At 28.5% G+C, this 13,072-nt stretch overlaps 1 pseudogene; it reads right to left on the bottom strand.

The window, feature by feature from the left end:
* The window catches only part of LOC142317444 (transient receptor potential-gamma protein-like), a 46,900-nt pseudogene that overhangs the window by 15,638 nt on the left and 18,190 nt on the right, over nucleotides 1-13,072 (bottom strand).

The following is a 13,072-nucleotide window of genomic DNA, read 5'->3' as shown; positions in this document are numbered from 1 at the left end:
ACACACACACACACACACACACACACACACACACACACACACACACAGAGAGAGAGAGAGAGAGAGAGAGAGAGAGAGAGAGAGAGAGAGAGAGAGAGAGAGAGAGAGAGAGAGAGAGGGGGGAGTGAGAGAGAGACTTGTGACAGCAATTACAGATCTAGTGTGACCTCTATATTTAATACACTAACATATTATTTTGCTTCATTGATAATAAAAATACACATAATATAAGTTTAATTTTAGCTAGAATGATAAATTGTTTATTGGTAAATGCTATGAATTAAATTGAATGAAAAATACTGTTAGAAAAGAATCATTAAAAAATAATTCAGTATTTGACTGCTTACCATGCAGATTTTATAGATTAATCTTCTTAAAAAATATCTGACAAATTAGGAAACAATTCTTAATATTTCAATTCAGTGCTTAATTATTAGTTACCTACTTGTGAAATATACTTACACGTATTGTTCTCATATGTTCTTTTTTTGCAGCTCTTGACTGTCCACAAAGTTTCTTTTGTAACCATTGAAGAAAATACCAAAGGCTTTTTGGTGTTGGTATTATGTTAAATGGAGGAGGAACTGTGGCGCCTTCTTCAAAGTAACTGATCCATAATTGACTTCTTGCAAACTTCCACTCTACATCAGTTCTTTCCTTTATTAAAAAAATAAATTAATGATCTCATTGAAAAGCAATTTTAATCGTAAATGGAAACCATTTTAGTACATGAAAATAGAAAGAAAGAAAAAATTGTTTGAATTGATATGCCCTTTTTTACTCCGTTATAACTGTATACTTAAATTGGGTATGCTTTTTGTTTTACCATTTTGACAAAAAATTATACATATCTATATCTCAGTAATAAGTCTTAGGTTTTATTTTAAACAGAATTACATTGATTGAAGAACTTTAGTATAATATTTATGCTAACAACTTGTTTAATGTTTATGATTGTTATGTAAATAAACTTAATAATTCTATAAAAAACTTCTTGGAACATAATTAGGGTAAAGTGGGTCAGTTTGTACTTAAAAACGTATATAAAAATACACATTAATTCCATTTTTTTGCTCATTAGAGCAAAAAAATATCACAGTATTCAGTGTAGAATACTGTATTCAGTGTAGAATACTCTTCACAGTATTCAGTGTAGAATACTCTTCACAGTATTCAGTGTAGAATACTGTGAAGAGTAGCACACAGTTGAATAGTACAGAGTTTTTTGTAGTAAGAGTAACTGTTAAAAGGTAAACCAATGTATTCGTACTGTAATAGAACTTTATAATAAGGCTAGTACACAACTTTCTTCCTAAAAGTATTTTATTAAAACTCAACTGCATCATCTACTTATTTTTATTTAAATTGAATATATTTTTTTAATTAACAATTTCCTTGTTGCTTTTACTACTACTTTTCTATCAGTAAAGACAAATTTTACATAAACAATTTTTGCATTTTACATTTTCTATCTGAGTGAATTAAGGTTCACTTTTAAGTTGATATGTTATTCCTTTGCTTGTGAGTTCATGAGATAATGTAAGCTACTAGATGGAACAATGTATATGTAATGATATTTTCATAAAACTTTCTTGGAGAGAGATGAAGGAGAACTGTGGTGGAAATGTTGTTTCTGTCACCAAGCCACCGCTGTTACAGTTAGCACATGTGGTCTTTCCTCCAGCTCTAACATTACCTTCCATTTCCCAATCTGTTTCTCAGTAGCTCCACATCTGATATTTCACTTTTTACATCTTACCTCATCTTAAACTCAAAATCTTCCTCTGAGACTATTCTTCTACCATTCTATAGAACCATGCTTTCTTTATAACTAATCATTATTCTAAGTAAATGTTGCTGGTAAATAAAAAATATTTACAACAATTTATTATTCCACTTACCGAAATAAGCTGATAAGAATGATTCATCATGGCGATAAGAAGATTTAGTAATATTACAATGTTAATGACAGAGTACGACCCGAACATCAACATTCCCCAAAATCTAGTGAAACTTTTTATGCCTGCCAATTCAAAGTTATCTAAATCAACTAGACCAAAAACTGCCCAAAACAGTGTCTGTGATGTTTCAAACAGGCTGTGAAAAACATTTAAAATTATAACTTAGCAACACTTATCACAATAAATTAGTTACACATCTATAACAATTGATAAATCGCTGATTCTTATTCTCTACTATAGTAATAGTCATAAATATTTACTGACATGATGTTACATTTTCATTAATGTATAACTTATTTTATTATTTGACAATCGACTATTATGAAGATAATAATTTTTACTTCAATTAATTATAATTATACATAAAAAATTATTTACATGAAAATTAAATCAATAATAACTTCATACAGTCCCTGAAGATGGAGAAGTGACTCCGAAAGCGCTCATTTCCATTAAAAATTGTTGGTAAGTGGAAATATTATTTTATATACAAATATATATATATTTTATATATATATATATGCTGGCCAATTTAATGATTAAAAGAAACGCTATTCAATATAATGATATCTGTTAGAGAGGCATTTAATTTTAATGATGTATGAAATGACTCACTGTATTATTTATTAATTTTTAATATTTTATTCATATATGTATTTTGTAAGTATTTTTTTTTCCTTGCTAGGTCTGTTGCTTCTATACAGCAACTGTAGTGTAAAGGGAAAGTATCGATCAGTCTAAAATTCTGATGTCAGATGTTTTGGGAATGTTGACATTTTATCATCCCCTGAGTCCATAAAATGTTAAAACCATCGCAGAAAATTTCCAGAAGATATATGTTCTTATGTACATATATATTTGTGTTGGCCTGTTCTTTTAGCATTCAGCTGAACTATTAACTGGAGTGAAAGAACTACTGGAGGAAATTTTTTGTGTCTTTTATATTGATTGGTGGTTATTTTAATTTTCATATAAACAAATAGGTGTTAAGAAAATTAGATGATACTTCTATTTTCTTTCATTTGTGATATATTATAGATAAAGACTAATTTTTATAAGAATAAAATTTTTCTATTTGACATTACGGTGAGTGTAAAGTATTTATTGATTAGAGTAAGTGATGATAATAACTCTCATCCACTGTGTTGACAAACAAACTGATAATTGCTTTAGAAAATGACTGCCAAGATAGAAAAGAAAAAACCGATCTTAAATTATTCAAATTTTGGACTAGTCCACTCTTAGTTGAACACCTCAGTTAATCTTAATTTTACAGAAGTATTTGGACATTGATTTGTGTTTACTTCCATTAAATATGTGAAAAATGTCAAGTCATGTGAATAGTGACTGAAAAAATTGTTTTTATGTTTCAAAATTTTTTACTTGACTAATTTTTATGTTTCAAGTGGCTTGTTGCTATTACTGCCATGATGATAGACATCCTCATTAAATATGTTACTTTACTTTACCTGATTTTCCATCAATGTCATTATACTTCAGATAGCTTTTAGTTTTTTATATTAAAGTTTTAACAGTCTGTACTAACATAGTATCATTTTGACTGCTAATAAATAAAACTCTTGCAATACGCTGCACAATATAAATTTTTTTATTGATTTTGTCAAGAAAAGTATTCCATTTGCACAGTAGAAGACACCAGTATAAACAATAAACAGTATAAACATTAAAAATACAACTTGTAACAGAGCCAATTAAATAATCACCTTTGCCAGCTATCAGTAAAAATACTAATTGTACAATAGGCAGAACAAATGCGTAGTAAAGTAATGGATGCACAATAATTATAATCTATGTCCAATATCTAATTTATTTTCACTATGAAACCAGAGACTTATTTATAATATACTCAGTTGGATTTGTACATATACAGAGATTTAAATGTAATAAAACTAGTTGTCTTGTTAGGAGGATCTAATAAAGTAACTATTATTTTATTTTAAATTTTTGCAGTATTCTTTCTTAAACTAAAATTATTTTAATTCAGAAAAATAAAACCATAAAAGATTATTACTTGAAATTATTTAATTTTCTGTGCATAAAATCTACTTTCTGAAACTAAAATCATTTCACTGAGAAAAAAAAAGATCATAAAATTTTATTTTTTAACTTCAGTTAATCCTCTATACAAGCAGTGCCATTTTGGGTTTGGATGAGTAACCTCAGTTTATTTTTTCTCCTAGTGAGAATGATCTCATATCAATTGAGATCTTCGTCTCATGATGAAGGAACACTAATTTTGAACTTATTGTCAAACCAAATTTGTTTGCAAGTTATTTGTTTTGTGAAATGGTAGGCAGTCACATGTATCAACTACTGCAATTTATCAACTTCAAGGTGAAACATTTTCAAAAGTTATAGCAAAGTAAACGTGGGAATCATAGTTTAGGTTTGATGTATGGAATAATAAAATGAGATCTCAATTTATAGAAAGGAATTGAAATTAAAACATGTGAATATAAATATTTAAGCTTGGCATAATAACAACTATTTATTTATTATTTTTATTTAACAAAATGATAATGTATTCATACTTTGCACATAGCAAAGTAAAATTATACTGTGCAATTTAACTTCGCTGAGACATTGTTTTTCTTTACTAGATGAAATTTCATTTTTTTGTAGTACTGATTTTTACTTTTTGAAGCTGTTATGATGATTTTTTGAGCAGTGTAATATAAATAATAAATAACTAACGAAGATATTCTAATTTTATATAATTTTAATTATTGCTTTGAAATTGAAAAAGCAATTTTCTTACAGTCACAATATGAATGTTATCACTGCATTATATTAGATAAACAAAAAACATATGCACACGCGCATGCACATACACACACACAAACACATAAGATTAAATTTTAACTTAAAGTTTTATCTGATTGTATGTTTCATAAACCTATAAATAATTTCATCATATTTTTAGGTAGAATGTGCAGAAGAATTAATTGAATCATCTATATATTAAAAAAATTTGATAAACAAAAAAATGTAGTTTTTCTGCAATTATTCTGTAACTAATTTAGTTAACACTTCATTAGAGTCTTAAAACACACCACACATAACCAGCATATATAGAATATAGTCACTCAATTATTATAGGAGTTTTAAGGGAACATAGCTTTTCTCATATTCAAATCCTTGCTCGATGGCATTCAAATCGAGATATATCAACAACTAATTAACACATAGAATTCACGTGGGTCTTAAAACACTCAACACATCAACAGCAATCAAATGAGCTTGCATCAACTTCTATCACTCAATTCAGATAAACATTTTGAAGGAATATACACATTTCCTATCTCTCAAAGATTCACTTAAACTACCATATCTCATTGACTTTAAAACAAGTTAGTATTGTGATGTTGCTTAGAAATTTAAATCCAGTGAAGGGATTATTGAATGGAACGAGATTGATAGACAGAAAAATATATGACATTAGTTTGGACATGTTAATTATAACAGTTGTGAGTACGGATAACGAGTACTTCTACCTCGAATTGATTTGATGCCATCTGACACTACTGTCCCATTTTCTTTTAAACAGACAATTTTGTATGTAGTTAGCATTTTACATGACTATCAATAAGGCACGAGAAAAAAATCTAGACATTGCCTTTCATGTGCAAAATAATTTGAAAGTGGACATGAAACTCAAGGGTTGATGTGGCTAATGTAGTCTGGAAGGAAGTCTTATGAACCACAAAGTAAATTATGTTTTATAAGTTAAGTTAATTTATTCACTGATGCTGCAGAGCAGCACTGGTACCCCAGTCTTTTATGAAAATGATTCTCACTGTTAATGATAAATGTACAATTTTAAATAGCGTAGTCTGATTTATAATTTATTCTGATGTGTAAGTTTCTGTAACCATTATAAGAGCTTTATCTATCACAACAAATTGTGAGCGCAATTGCAGCTGCTATCTGAGATCATTTTTGAGTTACCATTATTAATTTTACTACTCAATGGCCTATGTAGACTGAAACTTTGGTGTCATATGAAATTAAAAGTTATTATACATTTAACTGGTTATGATCCAGAATTCTGTAGTATTATAAAACAGTTGTAAAAAACTAATAAATGGTAATGATACTAACAACTTGCTCAACCAACTGGCTTTTGTTTTGTATACTTCTACAAATTTGTTTCTAATACTGGAAAAATTGAAATAATCTTAACTCTATACCCTGTTATTTCAGTCTTGACCAAAAAAATCTTGGGGATATCAGCATAATGATTTTTATTATTTATTACCCAAATAGATTGAAATTATTTATGATTATTTTCTTTGCAAATCTTCTCCATACTAGGCAAGCATCAGGATCAGCGCTTTTTGCTTGTGGATTTTCTGGACATCGTTGTTTTTCCAAATCAGCATAATACCACAGTAACTGATTCATACTTTAAAAAAAACAAAAAACAACTATTTAAAATATATAATTTTATATCTAAATAGTTACAACATCTTCATTAGTTATCACTTTAATTATAAATTAAAAGTTACCACTTTAATTACAAATTAAATTGATAATTTTTTATACTTAACATATTGCAAGTATATTCTTTTATAATAATTATTGAATTATATACTGTGCAGTGATTATACATGTTGTAAAACATAACGCGTTTAGTTCTACTATTCATTTATAGGAAAAGTATCATTTATTTACATAGTATGTAACGCAGTTATAAATGTTTTACAATTAAAAGGAAAGAAAAAATCACATAAGTCTGAAAGTTGTAATTTTTTCGATATATTTTCTAAAACTGACCATTGTAACCTATGTTTTCACATAAAATTTCTGAAAGTTCAGTTTTCTTATAATTTTGAAAGGAAGTTGTTAATTGTTATTATTAAAAAAAGAACACATCAAATTGCTCATCGACTGTTTAAACATTTATCATCAAGTAAGTGTTTTCAGACTTGTCTAAAATTTTACTCGATTAAAAATTTCAGTTGAAGGTGTTTCAAAACTGTATTTAATCATCTCAAAAAATTTTACTAATTTGTTCCTTTAAAGATGTATCATACATTTCTCAATTTTAACATTTTACCATGAAGTAATTAAAAATTCTGAATACTTAAAGGTGTTAATACTATAATCAAATCATAAAATAGCAATTGGATTTCTTTTATGAAATCAAATAAACAATAAATTAAATTTCAAAAAATTCTATTTTTATTTGCGTCTGGTTACTGCCGCTGTCGGCGCGTTCTGGCGGGAACGGGTGTTTTGGCAACTAGTATTAATTTACTAGACCAGTAATTTTTGTGGGTGGACAGAGAAGTTCGGATTAGCGCTATTTCCTTTATGATCATATAAAAATTGACATAATTCATACTTATAATTAATTAGTTTTCTGTTTTCATTAGTGTTTTGTGTTTAAAAGCGTGTTGTTGTTTTAAATTAAATAACCGTGATTCACACATACAGTGATTTTTTAGCACTACCTATACAGTCCACTTAGACCTTTACGTTATGAACGTTCATTCTGATCTTTTTCGGGTGCCGGATGCGTGAATATTCGTTGTGTTTTTTAGAATGTGTACGCAAATTACGTACCGTCGTCTTGTCGATAACGGCGGGCGGCATGCAACAAGCATGATTCATCGTCTACCATGCTTCACAATAATTGCGTAACCTTCAAACAGCTGCAATTGCGAGGCAAGTAAAACACATTTCATTCTTATCTATTAGTAGCTAACGCTCAGTGTTGTTATCACGTAATAATATTTCTTATCACCAATATTTTTCTCAATATTCCATAAATGTATTTTATTCTCATTATTCAAATTTTTCCTTGTTTATTTTTATTGTTAGCAATGGCTTGTTGGTATATCCATATCCTGTATTAATGTTTATTTAGACTATTTGTACCTCATCCTATAACCTATATTGTTGTCATTTACTATGTACATCTATTATTTAATTAAAATTCAAGTAAATTTACCTAATTTATAATGTGAAGATAAGGATAAGGAAGATAAAGATTTAGAATTAAGAACTATCGTTCATCAAAGGGGGATTTTAAAATCAAGGTTGACTAAACTTAATAAAAGTGTAGATGCTTTAGAAGCTGAAACAAGAAATGTTAATTTGCTAATTGTTAAACAAAATAGATTGCTCAAAATTTCCCAGGAATTTGAAGAAGTTCAAAACAAAGTAGAAATAGTTTCTCAATCCACTAATATAGAGCTTGATTATCTAGAAGAATTTGAAAATACAGTTGATCAGTTGTCTGTTTAACTATAAGGTTGGATTGATCAAAAAAAGGGTCCTTGTTCTTAAGTCCTCTAGTTCTAGGTTCAGTTTGTACCAGAAAATTATATCAATAAAATTACCTACCTACTATAAGCATTCTGTCATTTCAAGGTGATTTCAAAGACTGGGTTCATTTTAGAGTCTGCACTTCGCGGTGAAGTGCACAAGTTAATAAAAAACATACCAATTACAGATGCAAATTTTAATAAAGCCTATAAGATAATCTGTGAGAGGTAACAAATGAATAATTGTTACAAATCCTGTCAAATCATTATTAAATTTACCTTCAGCAAGCAAAAATAATCCTATTCAGTTGTGTAAATTGATCAATGAAGTGTCAACTAATTGTGATGCTATTATAGCACTAAATCTAGATTAATTTAAATTTAAATTTAGATACTGCTATTATAGCAGTAAATTATAGGAATTAATATTGGTACAATTAATATTAAACAAACTTGATCTGTCAATGAAAACAAAATTTGAATCATCACTTAAAACAGAATAAGTAGCTACTTTAAAATCTCTTATTACCTTTGTAGAACATAAATGTCAAACAGAGCAGGTAATTCAATTAACTAGTGAACCATGTCAGGTACCTTCAATTACACTAAACCAGCCAGATTCAAAGTTTTCCTATAGTAAATGAAATAAGACCAATTCTATGATAACTACTAGTTCATCTTCTTGTTTTTTTTTATGTAAGGCCACTCATAAATTACACAAATTCATCAAATATACCTCACTCAGTCCATCAGAAAGACTGGATCGAGATAAACAAATCAGTACCATTTATGTTTGAATTGCCTCAAACCAGGTCATTTAGCCAAACATTGTTTTTCTTCAATAATGTGCTTCAAATGTAATAAATGTCATCATACATCCCTTCACTGGGAAAGAACAGACAATTCACACAATTCGACTGTAAATCAATCTCCTGTAGTGAGTAAACAAGTTATTGAAAATAAGGCATCTGATTTGTCAGATCAATCAATTAAAAGTTGTTATGCTAGCCCAGGCAATCAAACCCAGGTTTTACTTGCTACAGCTTTAGTTGATGTGCAAGACTACCATGGCTATTATGTAACATGTTGTGCACTCTTTGACAATGGCTCACAAGTTAATTTCATAACTGAAGATATAGTACAGAAATTACATCTTAAACATTCAAGAAATCCAATACCTGTCGAATCTTTTTATAATTTAGTATGTGAAACCAAATACAATGTTAACATACAAATTAATTCTTTGAAATCAAAATTTTCCATGAAGTTAATCCACAACATCCTTCCAAAAGTTACCACAGATCTTCCAGCTAGCAAAATTAAACATGACTTGGAACATCCCTCTGATATTGAGCTTGTGGATCCAGGGTTTAATATACCAAATCAAAGCTTTGCTTCATTTAATGGTAGTAAAATTAAATTTTCTCAGCTGGTTGAAGCATTATGTAATAAATAACATAAATTGCTTGACTACAGAAAGGAGTACATTAATCTTACTTTATACAATCTGTCTCGGTTTTTCTTATGGCTGTGAGACATGTAAAATATTTTAGGTATCAATCAAAGTTGTTTTCTATGTAATGATGTTCACTGTACAGTCAGCCTCTGCAGTGAATGCAATGAAGGTGTTACGTATAAGGGTAAATATCATCTGCATTTCAGTTAGCTTGTCAAGCTGATATGCAACCATATATCTCAGAGAAGAAGGTAACAGGAAACCATTTCACTCCTCATATTCATAGTATTCCTGCCATGGAAAGCTAGTTATTCTTAGAGATGGGTATGTAATTTTTGGAAGCGACTAGTGATTTATGTCAGAGTGTCTACAACCAGAGTTAAGTTACTTAAGCTACGTGCATGAAGTCACTTAACATCCATTTAACTGGAAAATTTTTTAATGATTTTATAGAGTTATATAATTATTATTAATACAATTAATTATATATAGAAAAATGTAATGTATTTAAAAATATTTGTTTAGTATTCCATGATTAACATGAAATTGATATTACTTTTGGTTTTAAGGAAATTTAGTTTTACATAAAAAATTATTAAATTGTAATGTTTTATACCTAAGTTAGTTAGCGTATAGAGTTCAAGTAAACAAATTGTGCCTACAAATGTTCAGGTGGCCAATTCACAAGCATCTCATGTAAAACCTGATACATATAAAAGAAACTACGCGATGTTAATATTCAGTAACCATGTGCTATTATATTTTACAAAAATTATACATATATTTTAAATTTAAATAAAAAGACACATTAAATGATCAATAAATATTTCTTGCCTTGTTCAGTGTATCTGATGATACTCCCATGAGAATTTTATACATTAAAACTATTTATTGTTGTCTAGTTTCCTTCAGTTTTTTAAGAGTTATGTAATTGTCAGTTGCATACTGGTACTTTGGTTCAACAGTATCCATTACATTTTTTTTTTACAGTTTTCCCATTCCTGCTGGCCCATTTTATTGATGGCTTTCAAGCAGAAATGTTTAAAATAAGATATTTTAAAAGTAGTATTTTCTATGTAACTTTTGATTTGTTCCCAAATTAACTCAATTGGGTTGAATTGACAATAATAGAGAGGTAATCGAAGCACGGCTTTACCATTGGATCTTGCTAAGTCATCAATTTCATACACATTAAAATTACTTTTAATATGCGAAATCCTTTGCAATAACTGGATCTTAAGTTCATTCTCTTCAAAAATCACTCCTTTTTAACTAGGCCACATTTTTATTTCTTTTTTCAAGAGAAGGAGTTTTTTTCCTTTTTACATGAATAATAAAGGATGTTGTCTAAGGCGATAACCAAATTGTCTTCCAAAAGAGGTAACACATCGTTTTTCAAAAGATGCTCACTTGTTATGATAGTCTCATGTAGATTTAGATTCAAAATCCAGAGACCACCATTGACAAACTCGAAGCCACACAGAAAGACTTTTGATGAATTCACAGCTTTATCTTTCCAAATGAATCTTTTTGTGTGGCCTTTGTTGATCCATGTTTCATCCATATAATATATTCTACAGCCTTCCTGGCTCATTTTCTTTAATTCAGTGAGATAATTGTCTTCACCATATAATGACATCATCCCTGTCAATTAAAGCACTCTCCCAGCCCCATTTTTTGTTTTTAAAATTCATACTTTTTAATAATTTATAAAAAGTTGCTCGGAAATGTGATAAGATTGTTATCATCATTTTCAACACATAACACTTTATATATTGTAGGCAGTTTGTTTCAAAAATAAAATTCATGTACATTTTTTACAAATCGTGGTTTTATTGAAATCATCAAAGTTTTCTTCAATTGACCCGTGTGGTTTTGTTTTCTTAGGAGACTATAATTCATTAATAGATTTACACTGATGAATCACATTGTATACTGAAACAGTAACCCTTTTACTTATGTTTGTAGCTTTATTAACGACATCTGAAATCAACACTGTTGATTTACAGATTATTATTCAGAATTACAGATTATTCTGTAATTCTCTTTTGTAAGCTTTTAAATAATGTGTTTTTTGCATGACCTAGGACATGGCATTTTACATAACTATAATTATAGTGACTAATATATGAGTAATGATTATAGTTTACAATTGCCGCTTTGTATTAAATTGTCATTTCTGAAAATGTTATTAATCAAACTAAGTCAGTTTGCTGAACGAAAATGTATAATATCTTTCCAGATATACATTTCTACTGTTGTTAGACACCAACTTAACAAGAATTTTCTACATTATCAGAATCATAATATTTTGTTAAGATTATGATTGTTAATGTGATCAGAAAAATTACACGAACCTACCACAAGAAAATGCGAAGAGGACAAGTACATACAGGAAAAAGAATTTCATTATATCTAATACCATTCGGCTGAGTGAAACTTGTAATGGTCCAAGGTATGGATTCACTGAGAATATATACACCAACTTTAATGAACTGTAAAAAAGATAACATTCTTAAATACACACATTTTTATAAATCATGGAATTTTTTTTGTAAGTCTATGGAAGTCAGATGTACTTGACTATGTTTTCTACTGTGAAAATACCATATACCATTTAATTGGTATGACTACAAATTTGGATTACATAATAGCAGCTCTTTACCGTTTCTTGATTCATAGATGATTCTTTAAAGAAATTTTAAAATTATAATGTTTGCAATGTTATGACATCACTGACATGTTAAAAAAAGACAGTCCTAATTTTTTTTACTTCTAATCTCACTTTTTATTATTTCCAGTCCTGCAGCACATGCTGTGAAGTGAGAAGTTTACTTTTATGATATTTGAATAATCAACAGGTTATAATTTGGTAGAGATATCATTTTTCTGAATTTAAGAAAGTAAATTGAAAACTTATAGGAGGATTTTTAGTATTATTTACTCATTTATGCATAAATTATAAAAGGTTAGTTATAAAATTCTTAAACAAAAGGATTTCATCAGGTCAGGGGTATTAGTAAAATACGGTGTAATGGTATTCTAAATTGGTGTGTTTTGCATTATTTGAATGCTTTACTGTAATTTTTATCTGTTTATTTACATTTTGAGGAAGTAACTTAGAAAGGATGAATGTTGTGTATGTGATTTTTTACTGTTGTCATCCAATTGAATTTTATCAAAAGGTTTATAACAACTGAATAGTTTATTTTGCATGCACTATCTCATGATAAATTATAGTTACATGCAGAATCATTAATTAGCACAGTACATTTATAAACAATCTAGTAAAATTCTTTTGTATAAGATGGCAAAAAATTGCTAACAACATAAAATTAGTACTTAACCATAATTTATGGTTT

The sequence above is a fragment of the Lycorma delicatula genome, chromosome 1 (genome assembly GCF_047948215.1).
Source record: "Lycorma delicatula isolate Av1 chromosome 1, ASM4794821v1, whole genome shotgun sequence".
Lineage (NCBI taxonomy): Eukaryota > Metazoa > Arthropoda > Insecta > Hemiptera > Fulgoridae > Lycorma > Lycorma delicatula.
Note: the sequence above shows the minus strand (reverse complement) of the source record. Positions and strands in the feature narration are given on the sequence as shown.